Genomic DNA, 12,291 nt, shown 5'->3' with positions numbered 1-12,291 from the left:
AATTTACTGCCTTGTACGTTGAAAGACGTTCGTCTGTCTCCTTTAGCGAGTACCGTTGTTTCTTCCATTTGATGGACGTCGTTAGTTGCTATGACACTAATAACGTTGCGTCGAGGGAACGATATTACGCGAAGTGTCACATTGTGAGTTATCGTTGACTGAATGCTGGTTCATTCTGCTTTAATCATCCTCGATTAATACCCGAAAACAATGTACAATTTATCGTAGTTGCGTTCGTATTAATCTCCTCGCGTGCTAATAAACGCAACGAAAGAATCTTCGCTCTAGAGGAATATCAAGTGGTAGTATCTTCGTAAAAATATACGAGTAGAACACTCGTAACAGGCGAGTCAACGGCCCGTTAGGAATCGTCGGCGTCGGCGTCGGCTCAGCGTCGAGCTCGGCTCGTCAGAATTTTTCCCGTTTCCCAGTGCCATCATACTCGACGAAACATCTGAAATAACGTCGACCTCATTATCCGCGCGTGCGGTTAATTAATTTTCCACTTTGGCCGTCCGCGAAGCTCAACACGTAGACCGAAATATATTCCAGCTGTTGCAATAATAATTATTGTAACCGTATTTAGGACCGCGGCACGTGAAACGTCACATGGGAAATCTGAAACTGCCCGTTGAAACTGCCGTCCCCATTATAAATTTATTTATCAGTAGATACGAATTTTGCACGGTTCTGTTGGCAATTAAATCTAACTTCTGCCTGATGTACACGTTTCGTTCTAAGTCTCATAGAATAAATAACGCGTTAGCTGAGAAGAGAAACCGAAAGGACGGATCGAAAAGCCTGCTGCTTCTAACAGATAATAACTTTCGGTTTTCCTGCCCCTTTCTGTACGGTAGCATTCGGCCATCTTCCATGAAACTTCCGCGGAACTTTGTCCTCGAATCCTTCCACGACTACGTAGGTCGTAGGTATACGCAGAAGTTGGCGAGGGCATGAATCCCCAGTGAAAGAACGAATTGGGTATCTCCCTGGAGAGACCTACTTTAGCGTCCTTTGTTGCCGGCAGTCATCTAAGATTTTCTTACTTGTCCAGCTTTTCATTAGTGGTCTTACGCTTCGAAGGGACGACCGTGGAGGGAGCTTCGTATCGGAAAAACTGGCATTCCTGTCATTCTAATTTGTTCAACGTTTTCTTTATCTATTCGGAAATCTTAGCACTTTCTTCGGAACTGACCGATAATTAAAATTACGAGGATTTTATTCCGCGCCGGGAATAAAACAAATCATCGTGTCTACTCTTGTCGGCAAAATTCCCATAGCTCTAATTCCATTTTTAAAAACGAACAATTCTCTCGATACCGAATGTATCTCAAGTACATGAAATTAATTTATGTTTCCGTTACTCATCCAGGGACTTCGGACAGAACTGGAGCAAGCTCCGATCGAGAAATGTAGGTTTACTACTCGCACGGCTATCAATTTTTATTTCCTTCCGAAAATCTTTTTACGAAAATCCAGAGGAGCTTTTTTTTATAGTGGTCTCCGTGTAGTTAAAAGTTTGATGATTCACACGGAAACCGGGTTATCAGAAGCCAAATACGGCAGCTTCTTAAAACTCATCGAAGTGTTATAGCGCATTGTGGAGAATAGGTGTTCCGTTTTGTATCGTGTATTCCCTGTTCGTGGTTTTATTGAACGATGTAACAAGGACGTAAACCAACGCTGGGAAAAGATTTATCTTTCTACTCGAAGTTCAGCGATTAAAGTAAACTTGTTTTATCCGTCTCCAGCTGGCACATTTTTCTTTCACGAACCCAGCTTGTTCCTCCCTCTCCTCTTCAGTTTAGATCTATCTTTCCGACGTTTACGCCAATCTTCCTTAGATCGTGAGCAATGATCAGGTATCTTGGAAAACACTGTTTCAAAGGACACAAACAGAATTACTACAAGGCGATACGGATATGTCTTCCTGAAAATATATTCAATAAATTTAGGATAAATGGCGAAACAACATTCTCAAGATTGCAACATCGGACCTGCGCATCTTGTAGTTTGCCATAATGTATTATATTATGAACGATATGGAAATTATTCCAAAGCTTGGATTATAAGAATAAATCTTGACTATGTATTGTCTTTCATAACGTGATTTCTTCATGATGCAGAAAAAGTCCTCCCTCCTTCACATCTAGCCATTACATAACTGAAGTAAATACAAATAGTTTTGTAGGATGCAACGTTCAAGCAATTTAACGAGCGTCCAACGGAATACGAGGACGAAAGGAATTCCGGTATTTGCCCTGGTAAAACTCCGTAATGATGTGCATTTTCAGGGCTAAAATGGACGAGAGAACGCGTGGAATGCGGGTCTTGTGCGCCGTGTATCGCGATCTCGGGATACCAGGTACGGATACTTCTTCGAAACGAGTTGAGATTCGTGAGGATGAGGAACGGTGTTATTCGTAAGAAAGAATCGCAAATCAAGAAACCGACGTGTCGCGGGTGGTTCTATCGCTCCCGTGTTTGACAGTCCCTCGCTGGGAAACGACTTTATTCCGAGAACGGCGGAACTTTTTGCAATCCTGGCGACCGGCCAATTTTCACAGAGAAATTAACGCCAGATTTACGAGGTGTTACGCAAATAGGATTTACGTATTTGTTAGCTAACGTTTGGCGCAATGTTTCAATCCTCTATCAACAAGGTTGTCCTGACACTTCTTGTTCTAGAAATCTGGAACAGCGTCTGTACTTTAGAAAATAATTGCGAAAATACGAACTGCTTCGGCGAATGGTTTAATCGGTGGAACTAAAGATATTTCTGCAATCGAAAGCTGAAACATCCTTTACAATCTTACAGCCTTCGATGAAACTCACGAGCTACTGTAAATCACGTTAAAAATACCGTGCGTTGCTTTCAGAATCCAATGAGTCAGGCGAATCTTTCCTTTGCTTGCGGTAGGATATTTTAATATTTAAACAGCATAGCTCTTGCAAGCGGTCTCATTAGCAACGTTTTAAGAAATTAAGCTTGCGGTAAATCCTTGTTACGCTACGTCCTGGACGGGTCAGAACTTGGCGAATTTATCGTACTAGTTCGTATAGCATTGTATAGTTCGTTATCTTGCATTTACCTATGATATTGCAAGCCTTGAAGCGAGGTCATGTAAATTTCTCCTACTTAATCGTAATACACGTTTGGACCGACGCGTTAAACAGAATCAAATATATTGCCGCTTGGAGCTATGTGTTAATATCGGAGATTACACCATTGCAAGCGAACTTAATATCCACACGATATTTATACGCGGAAATAATATTTCCTTGTGATACGGGGAAGCTGGAGAAATCCTTTTGAATCGTGCCGAAATACGACGAACTTTTAAATCGTGCGGTTAGCTTTGTTTATAATGACTCTCACTTTCTCTCTCTCTCTCTCTCTCTCTCTCTCTCTCTCTTATATTTTGTGCATGTTACTTACATACTTTCAAACATGAAATTATCAGTATTTCTGGTGTTCAGACAAAAGCTATGACGCATCTGTGTTCGCGAGGAGCAATCGATTTCATCGTATGTACCTGTGCTTCGCTCATGCATTATGAAGATTACGCAAATTACGAGGACGCGCCGCTTTGGTCTACGCTTTCGTCTCTTTCCCTCGATCCAATGCTGTCAGCATTTTTGTGCCATTATTCGTAGATTCCGTAATCTACTTACGGACATCGCGTCGTTTACCGAATCAGAGCGAATCCAATGATTTAACGTTCCCTCGTCGAACTGGAGACAGAGATACGAGGAACTTTGACCTTTCATTTGCTTCAAGAGCCTCCTTGACGAGAAATAGTGTCCATTTGTTTCCGGTAGTTTTTTGCAGTTTAGGATTTCGCTCGTTTATTCGCGGATTCTGTTTTTCAAGAACGGATTGTTATTCAGTTATTCGCAAGCACAGTCGATGATTACGTTCCATTCGCAGCGTAAGCCAGCTCTACGTTTAGAGCTGTGTCGTGAATGAAATTTCATCGCGTGTCGCGATCCTATTTCGCGCGGCAGACGAGATGAAAATAAATAAGATCGAAAGAAGCCATTACGGCGGGGAAATTCGCGAGCCGCGATTTTTCTAGCGTTGATCGAGGGCCGGGAACGATGAAAGGGAGCTTTATTTTGCTTCTCGTTATCCGAGAGGAGTCACAGCCAGTCCAGACTGCGAGTCGAAGGCGAATTCAGGTCGGTTTCGACGAGCTGGAACCCGAATCGAAATGCCTGATATTCGCTCGCCCTCCGAGGCGGTTCCGTATCCGGTAAATCTCCGTGAGCGTAGAATCGACCGTAATGAATTCCTGAATAGGCGGAATATATACGCGGAAGTAAGCCGATTCACGTTCGCGTACGGCACACAGACTCTATGTCGGATATTAGACCAGTACCTACCTAGCCTGTTGACAGTCTGAATAAACAGCGTCTCGACGATCAACAACGTCGCACCGAACTGATTCATGGTCAACCCTAGCAAATAGAAGGACAATAAATATCGGGCTGGCTTTGAAATCCTAGTACATCCGTTCCATACCGATCGCCACTCCAGTCGATCACGTTCGAATATTCCAATGGTTTATGTCCTTGATAGACGACTAAAACCACTGTTACGAAAAACTGCTTTTGCGAAAAATAATGTTTCCTATCAATTCAAACGTGTTGCAAATGGAAGATACGTTTGTAGGATTTATCAACTGATTAATAACGAAACTCTAAACTCAGGCATTGTGGGTAACTATTATTTTAATAAATGGCTCACGTCAACATACGAGCGCATCGTGCGTGTTGTAATTGAATGTTAGTATAATTAAATTCCCAACGGAGGCAGAAGCGTAACACGCACTTCGTTGGAACAATAGGTATTCGGAGAGCCGTTTGTGCGACGATCGAATTTATCTCGAAACGACAGGGATTTGAAGAAAATGTTTAATATTTACTTGTTTTTAATATCAATTACAAACTCCGATTAAATAGTTAACTTGGAACGTGCTTTTAAATTATTTCAGGAAAAACGCGTTAAGAGGTATTACTAGGTATGTGCTCGTTTGAACGTAAGATAATTGAAATAGCAATGCAGCGAGGAGACAATTCTCGAAACAGTTGTAACTCGTTGTACCCTCAGCTGACGGTGTGCATGTTTCTGAACCCGGTAAATTACGGTGAAAATGTTGCAACGAGTATAATAGCATGTTGCATGTTACGGCGTGACGTGGGTGTATCTGAACATATGCGGCTGAGTAGTGGTAATAATCGTTAAATGAAATTGTCGCTAAGCTTGCCACGTTGAAAGCGCTTACGCCTGAATTAATATCATCGCCCTCGGTTTCTTACATTTCTTTCGTTGTTCTCCCATTTTATCCTGCGAAGAGTTCATTGTTTCCCACCCGCAATTGTTTTCTTCCCTTTATATCGAACAGAGTAAAACAAACGCGGTTCGTGTTGTAAAATTCAATCCATTCCCGGTGTAATTGGTGTCGTCCTTTTCATCTCGACCGCCCTCCATTTTGCCTCTTCCTGCATTCACCGTTCGCTTTTACCGTAGAAAATTCATCAAAGAACGGAAGCGACGAGCTAGCGCACGTGCTCTGTGGACGTAACATTGTTCATGGCCATGGAGCGCATTAAAGCTAGATGATCCCTGGTGGACGACTAATTAATAATTATTGTTCTATAATTACTTCATGCCTTGCACGGTTTCGGGACCAATTGACATAATATGTTTCACGTGCGAACGTTGCCGCCCATTTATACTCATTAAACATGCTGGATAGCATTTACTAATGCTTCGTTTAGTCGCATAAAGCGACTAATGCGTTGCTTGCTTGCTTGCTCGCAATTAAAGGATTGCAGGTGCGTTTTACCTTTGTTCCCAATAGTACGGCTGTGTGAAACGATATTTTTGTAAGAGTAAGAAAATCAAAGTTAGCAATTAATTTCTTGATCGTAGATGTAACGAAAATTACGTCAAGGGCTTCGCGAAACGATTTGCCTGTGAGTAACGAGATGAACGAGAGTTTATTCGAGCAATTAAGTAATAACGAAATCAATTTTAACGTAAAAGCATCGTAAAGACGAAGCAAATTTGCATCCCCGCGCTTCCGAGAGCAAGCCGATTCACGATCAAGCTTACGATGAAACTTTAATTGCTACTTTGTGCATTCGCGGTTACTTGGACGTGAAAGACGCCTACATACGCAAAATTCTCGATGGTGTAATAAAGATTCGCTCGAGACAGTAAGCCCTTCGACCTTCGATAAAAAGCATCACGAAGGGGAGAACGATTCATTATGAATAACCTTGAAGTTCGAGAGGTTGAAGAATCAAAGGATCATCCTCGCTTTAACAAAGATGTTTAAGGAAATTTCAAGCGACACGACAAGTACGTCATTTACATCTATTTTCACCGTAATGGCAAGTCTCTACGATGCTTGACAATTATAATATTCGAGTTGTTGTTAGCGCAGTGTTTGTCAATGGAGAATCTCGCGAAAGAAGGTCTTCTCGACAATATTCGACGTAGAAGAATTGTAGAGAGAAATATGTTCATCGTTGGAAGTATTTCAAAGCAATAGCGAAATAGGCTTGTGGGAAGAATGCAATAAAACGGACGCGTTCAAGGGAAATATTCCTTTCTAACAGCTGATAAATTTCAGCAGCGATAAATTTCGTCTCTACCCGGCGATTCGACGAGCCGAGAACAAACATCGAATCCTTTTCGATATAAGTGGTAGTTCCAGCAAGACCTGATCGTCAATAAAGGTGTCGTTACAAGAAAGAAGGATATTCCGGAAGAGTGGTCTCGCGACCTTTCCGAGACACGAAGATGTTGCTGATAGTAACACGAGTAAATGAAGTTAACAACGAGGAAAACCAATAGTAGTCGAACAAAGACGTAGAACAAAGGTGAAGACCTTTGGTAAAAATGGCTGGCGGTTGAACTTTTTACTTTTGTTTACGAACCTAAATGGATGCGGTCCATCGAAGCTTCTCCCGGTTCAAGAAGCGCTTCAACCTCAGCGTACTCGTTTTCTTCAAACCAGCGGCCGGTATTCACATATTTCGAGTATTCACGATCTTCAGCGCAGGTTATATTGAAATTTATGCCACGAGGATTCTTCTTCTTTTAAGTCACTCGAGGGCCACATTTCTTATCGAAGCCTCACGGTACCTCATCATCTAGGATCCAGTTATTTTTGGGAATGAGAAAACAAACGCCTACAAGCGTTCGATGGCTGATGGAGAACGAAAAGGATCGGTCCTCTTGTCATTGATTCCATAAGGATTTCCCTTGGGCCAGGAGTCACGAGTGTCGTCGTTTTTAGTTTACGAAGCGGTTCGAAGCGGGTCAGAGTGACTTTCTCGTGGCAGTAAGTTCAATCGTCGTTACCGCGTCCGTTGCGAAAACGATTTACGTTCCGTATGTGCCACTTCTATGGAGTATCGTCGAATCACCAGTAAAGGAAAGAGCATCGTGATTTTACGGTTAGGTTTTACTACACTTTTCCGGAAGAGCAATGCGACAAAAGTAGCTTTCTAACAGCTCTTCTGAAGGGATTTTTTTGCTTTTATAAACTACACGCTGCGCGCATCTAATGTTCCGTAACTTTTTATTTACTCCGGCGCCTACTATGTCTGCTATTGCGAACTTCCCCTTTCGCAACAGCATGAACTTCGTTGGCGAAAAAGGTCCGCGGATTTGCAGACAGTTGGATCGTCGAACGTGTATCAAAGTTGTATTCGCTTGACCTCTCTTAATAACATTCAGATCTTTAGATTTAAAAACATTCGTATTATTCGTCAATAATTAAAATAAATAATTGGCCTCCATGATCTTACGTGTAAGCAAAGTCTATGGAGTAGATATCAGGATGAAGAAGGCGAAGAAGATGAAGGAAGATTAAAGAGACCCTCGGTATTAGAAACGACGCGACAACTGGAATCTTTTCCCCTCGACATGGGCATCGTTAAGATCGATAAAAAGCCCGTTTGATTGAAGATACGTCAAGCTGCCGTTTTTCTATTTTTCACACCTATTCCACGGTCTGTCAGTCGGTCGAGCGCCAGTGCCATTAAATTCTTCTCAATAGACACTCCTTCACAACCGTCCGGTGTACAAGCGGTGGCAGCTGCCAAAATGTTTAATCGTTTCGATCGAATTTAGGCCGCGTGAAATATCGGGGACGTTACAGTGACACGAAATCGATCGTTGTGCACATTAACCAGTCGAAATGAAATTCGTGTTTCTCGAGGTGTTAACAGAAATAGAACCGCGGTCACCAAACTTTCTCGTTTCACGTTAATCCAGTGACTTTTACACTGAATATCGCGTCATCGTTGGCGTTGCATTAAATTTAATTAAATGCTCTCTGTGTACAACCATTCCAAACATTTCATCTAATTAGACAGGAGCAGCGAAGAAGTCGTAGAACGGCCTTGGCAACTTCAACTTCTGTGTAACTTCGATGCTGACGAGTAAACTGACTCGATAACTCGTTTGTCGTCGTACCACGCAGTTGAAATGAGGGAATATTATTCCGATGTGAGCTTCCGCCGAGTTAGAAAATATTTTTACCATAGCAACAGCCTCGTGACGAGGTAAACGAGCGTATTGGAACAAGAAGGAACATCGAACGTACTCGAGTGTACAGCATACAGACAGGCAAACCTACTCGACCAAGTTTACCGGAATTGACGTTTGACTTAAATACAGTTTGCGAATCAACCATGTAACTTTTCTACCCATTGCCTTGCGTTCGCCTAACGCATCGCTTAGCCATTCTAACAAACTTTGCGAAACCGCTTGCGTAATTCGGAAAAACTTCTTTCTCCCCCGCAACTTTCGTTTATTCCCCCATCTACGTATTTGCCAAAATAACAACGGATACAATTCGTGTTTCATTTGATCAGGTCGTGAAATTGAAATGAGAATTCTTATCGTATATTCGAAACAGGATCTATCGAATGCGGGGAAATAATTACCAATTATTTACGTCACAAGGTATTAATAAACTGACATGAAAGCAAACGAGTTTCAACAGCGGTAGATGATCGAAAATTATTCTTAGTTCCGGATTGGTCGAGGGAAGGGCTGGCCGCATCCGGTAGTCGAATGTTTCCGTTCTCGGATGGAAATCATAACGATCGGACCATTTCGGGTGCTCCTGTTGGTTGGTGTGGTCAACGGCAACATGGTCGTTCCATTTCATTAGTAGTTCGTTAATTGTTAATGAATTATAATGCGGCGTTTCGTGCCTGGCGCGTTACGTACGCAGAGAACGAGCGTCATCTCCGACGCGGCCGCGTATATTAATTGTTTCACATTGCGGTGCGCGAAAGTGGCTACTAGCCCGTTTCATTCAATTTCCCCGTGAAACTTTATTGTTTGCTCGAAAACTGCGACGAACAATTTGACTTCTCGTTAATCTTTCTACGATTCTCTGCAGTTTCCGATTGCGGTGCCAATCGATCACAATCTGAAAGAAAATGATGTTTCTATTTTCTCGAAATACGTTTTCATCAGCAATTATCGAGAAACGATAATTCGCTTTGTACGCGCTCCCTATGCAATTTAATTGCCTCTATCGAGCAATAAAGTTAACAGATCATCGTACGAATGGACTAATTTCGGTTTGCTAGGACGTAATCTACGGCCAGGCAACCGATCAGAAAGAAGTTTATTTCCCGCATTTGACTTCCCGTCGAGTGGGAAAAACAGGAAATGAAATAAAACGGCGGGACTTACCGCAAGCTGCCAGGTGAGGTAGGCATATTGGATTTCAATTACCCGATGCGACGAGAGGTAGGTGGCTCCGATCATACATGAGGAACGTTCCGAATAATGTAATGCTTAGACTAGAGAAAACCCGGAGAAATGAGAGAAAATGACAAAGAGACCGGAGGCAGAGTGGAATATCCGCTTTATTACCACCATTTTTTCCATCCCCGCTCGATATCAATATTACCATAACTTTACATTCATAATTGGTTGGCATCTTGCCAACGTGACTTAACCGACCGTCTCCCTTCATCCTTTCTTTCTCCTTTTCTCTATCTTTTCTTACGATAGACGTTGAATTTTTTTCTTTATGTCCTCCATTTCCCTTTATTCTATGTGCTTTTTATATCTCTAATAAACAGAATTATAAATTTCATTACGATTAGAGTGGTATTTTACAAAAATTCATATATGCTGACCGTCGTGTAAATTTACCAATAACTGTTATGCGAGGATTTCTAATCTGTGACCTGTATAACTTCTACAGTCACAGTTGCAGAAAGAGGGATTCGCAAGTTTGGGAATTCCCATGCCTGTCGAGAGAAAATCAAATCCTCTTGATCCCCGCCCCCACCTCCGACACTTGCTCGTTTTTTCTCGATCTTGCAACTTCGCTCTTCAACCGAGTCGTTTCCCCTAACCCCATGCGAGTCAACTCGCTCATTTTTCGTCTTTGTTCGCGAATAAAGGTATTGTTCGGTGAACAATCGTCGCGTCCGGCTTCCGTGTCCAATGACTATCAGCGACTGGCAAGATACGTGAGACAAATGCTTAAGTACGGCCACTTGGATTGCATGGAACGCGTACGAGAACGTTTCGAGGGCGCTAAAAAGAACAGCATCCCTCGTTCGAGAATCATCCTTCGAGGGCTCTCACGTATCTGCCAAGAATAACGATCTTTTTCTTCACGGGGCAGAAAGCGCTTCGTGACGAGCACCTACTCCAACTTAAATGGTAGGCAGCCAATAAATGCTTGTACGCCGACTATGGTACGCGACAGCGACGAGAAATTTATTTCTCTTGCGTCGAATAGATGAATCGTATGCCTGTGCGAAATTAACAGAAACAAGGGAAAGAGGCGGTAGTGCGAAATGGGAAATAACAGGGAGCAATTATCGTGAATAATAATTAGGCTTCGTGTCTACGGCCCGATTTCACCTACTAATGGCAAACAAGAGTTAATTTGAACGGCACGGTGCGGCGTTGGAATGAAGGTAAACACGAAAGTTAAATATAGATACTGTAAACGTTAACTTTTGCGTATGCATTGACGTCAATTTAATGATTTCTAGCTATTTGATCTCCTTTAGTCTCGCTATTTGTTAAAGAATTGTCGAGGTGTCGAATAAAACGTTGAAAAATCTCGTTAATCTTGTTTGTCGTAGGAGAACTTTCACGTTTTTGATTCAGTAAGAATCTTTTATCGAGAAAACTTTATTTTGTTGAATCTCTGACAGCTGGATGCTTTTACTCCTCTTTAGAATAGAAACAGAAATCAAACGTCACTGTGTAATTAAGCTTCTCCTCGTTAAATAACTGATTGCGAGACTAGCTCGATGGAGTCGAAAATTGATGGTGATCGATCGAATTTACAGAGAAAAAAGTGAACCGAAGTAAGAATTCGATTCAATTCCCTGCAATACTGAATCTTTCAGTAGGTCTTTCACAGTTTCAAGGGGAACCGCGCTTTAATGGAAAGAATTGCAACCGATTGGAATTGGAAAGTTTACGAAACATTGCCACGTATTTCGTAAATTCAGGTTACTCACAGTTCGCTGCTGTAGGACGTGAAAATCACAGAGGTATATTCTCTTTTAATCAAATACTTACAAATATTTATCATGCATTTATACCAATCTCTTTGACGAGGCTGCTTGTACGACATTAATTGATCGCGTATCGTCACTGGAATATTTGTACTTCGCTCAGTGACAAATTGCCAGTTAAATTTCTACTGGTCCACGATATTTATTCGCAAAAATTTTGTAGAAATAACGTGACAAGTTTTGCGATTTGCATCATATATCAATGAAAGTTTCATCGAGCGAGCTGTGTAAATGAAATAAACAAAATTTATTTACGGTTGCAGAGCAACGTTAACAAAAACAAACTCGTTTGACGGAATAATTTAATTTAGTGACATACACAAGTCTACTTTAGCCGTATATACGCGAGATACATTCAAGCAACAAAGGAGAAACGCATTATATAACATTGAAATATGTATGACGATACGATACATCTTTGTGTTTCTTTTTCGTTGTATGCAAAAGAGGATTGATACGGGAGAGAATCAGTCGGTATGACTATCAGTGTTGGAAATAGAAACCAATCTATAACCGCATAAACCGATATGATGTTTTGATGCGGCCGTTCAGCTAGGATCAACCGAAAGTTGATCCGTCGTGGTTCCCAGCAAGAGTGAAATTCGAGGGCGCATCTCTTTGATTAGAAATCGGATTGCACTTTAATATATCGGGTAGTTGTGAATATTTATGCGATTCAAAGAATATTTTTGCAGATAA

The sequence above is a fragment of the Bombus flavifrons genome, chromosome 9 (genome assembly GCF_040668555.2).
Source record: "Bombus flavifrons isolate JBK064 chromosome 9, iyBomFlav1_principal, whole genome shotgun sequence".
Taxonomy (NCBI): Eukaryota; Metazoa; Arthropoda; class Insecta; order Hymenoptera; family Apidae; genus Bombus; species Bombus flavifrons.
The sequence above is the reverse complement of the archived record's forward strand: the minus strand, read 5'-3'. Positions refer to the sequence as shown.